Below are 3,763 nucleotides of genomic sequence, written 5' to 3' on the forward strand. Positions count from 1 at the left end.
TTTAATCTACTAGAATTTACTTTATTAGGTGCATTATTTTGCAACCGAGCTACAAAAGAACACTCGCTTAAATGACGAAATACACGCAAAGCAACAACACAAACTCGGCTACTTATCCGAGCTCAGCCAGGTAGGTTAAAAAATACTCGACCTGAAGGGTAGTGTTGGTAAGTGAAAAAACTGCTCTATTGTGAAATGTTAATGGGAAAGTGGAGAGGAAAATTTTTGTTTCCTTATATACATGACTTATATTATAAATAAGTATATATATTACGCAAATACCTCGCATAATTACTAATTTAAATTGGTTTTTGTATCTAAGTCCCGTTAAACTAATCACATATTTCTTACCAGCCACCAACAGGTTTGCTTATGTAGCTAAAAGGAAATTTTACACGAGTTGAGCGTTCTTTTGTCGCTCCTTTAAAAAACAAAATTCAGCTATTTTTGAACAATTCCACGTAACTGTTCCAGAGTTAAATCTACAAACATCATAACCCTAGTAAATGAAAACGGTGTTTATGCAGCCAATTTTAACCCAAATTCATGAAATGAATTCGTGAATTACCCTACGCATAAACCTATTATATGTAAGGACTACGGTCTTATTGAACTATCCGCTGAATTCGCAACAGCATGCATATATGGCGGGCCGCTCTACTGAAACCGCCCTATACGCGCCGACAAGTGCCCTTCAAGATAGAAAATAAGGAGACTGCTATATGCGCTTTTCTGGTCATCGAGGGTGCGTTTGACAACACCTCACATGCTGCAATAAACAGTGCTTCGATTAGCAGGAGGGAGGGGGGGGGCTTGCAATACCCTCGTAGCCTGGATTAATTGCATGTTCCGCACCAGAAGGGTACAAATACAAACCTGTACGAATAATACGTGTAATGTGATAAAAGCATACAATTTGCAACGCTATAAATCACCTTATATGAATTCGAACTAAAGCTAATCTACTACCAGAATTTACAATATTAAAATGCGACTCAGTCGTATGTATGATAGCAGCTAGGTTTAAGACGAAAGTGAAAAATAAACTGCCGGCAATCGCCCGCGTACCTTAAAAACGAAGAGTTCAGTTTAATTTTAATTAGTTGGCGGTCCCACCAGTAGCGGCTGAAGTACGCCCACATACTTGGGTAGGCAAAGGGGCAGCACCGGAGCACTAACTCGTGTGCCTCTAAATACTCGATGTAAACACCTTCGTGCACCCAAGCACCAGCGGAGCACGCCACAAGCGGGGCACTGTACAACAGCGACCAGCGGCACGCACCACCCAGCAGAGCTCCACGTGTATCAGGTATTCCCCGTTAAACTAGCGAAGTGGAATATATCCACTTCGACATGGCGACCGTGACCCATGCGGTAAAAATGGTGAGCCTCGGGCTAAGGAAGAAAAAAAGGGGCAAAGCCAACTCAACTTGCTTAAAAAAATAAAATAAAAAAGCACTGTGTGCTGGCTTCGTCGTGCAGTATGAATTATGGTAAACACATTTTGGTAACAAAGGATGGTGAAGTCCTTGAAAAGGATTTGGCTTCATTTTGTACAATTAAATAATATAATTAACTGGTAAATATGAAATTTAGCGAAACGTCGGGTTAAAACGTGAAGAACAGTGTTTTCTTGCACATAAAAGTACTGATCAATAAGCCTATAAAATACCAAAAATAACTGGTATATATTTGATTTAAATTGCGATATGGGTGAGATACTTTTATCATAGAAGTTGTATGTACGTATTGCCCAAATCATTTTGAAAAAGGCCTTTATTTTACGTTGGTTACCGTAACTATACGGAAGCTATTTTGCGCTGAATTTCGGTTGAACATGATATGCGCAATATGTACAAATGTTTGCATACTAGGGGATTACTAAACGAATGGTTTCGTTTTGTGTTTTGTGCACTAACTTTTATGTTTCGTTTGGTTCCCTTTTTTCTGCATTCAAATGTTTTGTTTGCGCAAAATGTTTCCGAGTGATTTGAAATGGTTTTATTTTGTTACCTTGTATTAGCGAAATTCAACGATACGTTTTCGAGAGAAAGATTCTGCGAAAGATTTACGGACCTTTACGCGTTGGCGATGGAGAATATCGTAGATGATTTAACGATGAGCTGTATGAGCTTTACAACGATATAGACATAGTGCAGCGAATTAAAATTCAGCGGCTCCGCTGGCTTGGCCATGTCGTTCGAATGGACAGAAACGCCCCTGTCAAAGCCAAAACCTTTCACCCAAGAATCTTCAGAAGTATTGGCTTCTAGATTAATAGCAAAAACTTGTTGACGGCAGGAGCAAAAGACGTTCTATCATTTAATAGAGCAATGCTTGTTACCATTTTTTCATTCAGAAAATAATATTGTTTTTTGTTCAGGACTGTAAGGCCTTATTCCAGAAATGGGTCTGACGGAATATGGTAAATCCACTTTTAGTTTCATATGTCCTTAAATGTGGGAAGCAATTTTTAGATCAGATTTCCTAAGCCTCAACCCCTACGTCGATGCTACTATAGTCGAAGATATCACATATAAATTTTGACCCGATTTGATACGTTTAAGGCACGTCGCACACGGGGAAAAGTTCAGGTTGCTCTATGGAGACTCAACAAATTAAAATTTTTTCATATGGGGTAGTTAAAGGAGCTTTTCGGCCGGTTTGAATAAAAAACAAACAATGTTCCTTTTTCCTCCTACGCGTTTCCATGTTTCTCACATCTTCCTCAGGGAGTTTGGGGTTTATAGACATCATAAAAAACAAACAATTAGGCACACATGTACACTGAAAATAAAATCTGCGTAAATATAACGAAAACTTGCGTAAATCTTACGAAATTTTTCGTCATTTTGAGCCACGAAAGTTTTCGTTGATTGTACAAAACCGTTTTCGTACATACTACGAAAATATGAGGCATCAGATTTTTAGTACATTTTACGAATGTATTCGAACTATTTACTAAAGAATTTAGTGCTATTTACTAAAGAATTTAGTGCTATTTACTAAAGAATTTCGTACTATTTACTAAAAGAATTCGTACTATTTCTTTAGTTTTTTACGAGCTTTTGTAAAATGCACCGAAATAATTCGTATATTTAACGAAATCACTTTCGTAAAATCTGCGCTTGTTTCGTAGAATGTGCGATTTTGCTTTCATTCTCCCCACTGTAAAAAAACATATTACGAATTATAACACAACACTTTTGTTTTGTTTTTATCGTTAATTTTAGCCGTTTTTGTTTAACAAAACGTTTTGTAACATTATGGATTAAAATATAATGAAAGTGTTGTGCTATAATTTTAGTCATGTTTTTTATAGTGTTAATAATAAAAGCAATCATACGTTCTACGAAAGAAGAAGAATTTTCTGACTACACTGATAAAAAGGTTATTTTACCTTTAATAAAACTTAAGTATTTTATTTATATGCATACGAATAGGTTCTATACTACATATTTTTTATTGCTTAGGCTTCATTCAATAAAGTATATTGATGCAAAGTGTTAAACTATGAAACTCAACAAAACTAAATATAATAAGATATAAAATATGAAAGAATATGAAAAATACTGGTTTTACTTTCTTAAATATTATATTATTTTTATGTAGAGGCACTTGACAGATTCGCAGCTTCATCGATGTTTGTTTCCTTGACGACTATAAATTAATGTAAAAATTATAAGGCGTCTGAAAAGCAAGTTTCAGTGAAAAGTCATACATGTACTTACTTTTAATTACATTAAGTAGTGCTCTTGGCTTA

Source organism: Rhagoletis pomonella, unplaced genomic scaffold (genome assembly GCF_013731165.1).
Source record: "Rhagoletis pomonella isolate Grant_MI unplaced genomic scaffold, Rhpom_1.0 Rhpom_scaffold_00593, whole genome shotgun sequence".
In the NCBI taxonomy this organism is placed as follows: Eukaryota; Metazoa; Arthropoda; class Insecta; order Diptera; family Tephritidae; genus Rhagoletis; species Rhagoletis pomonella.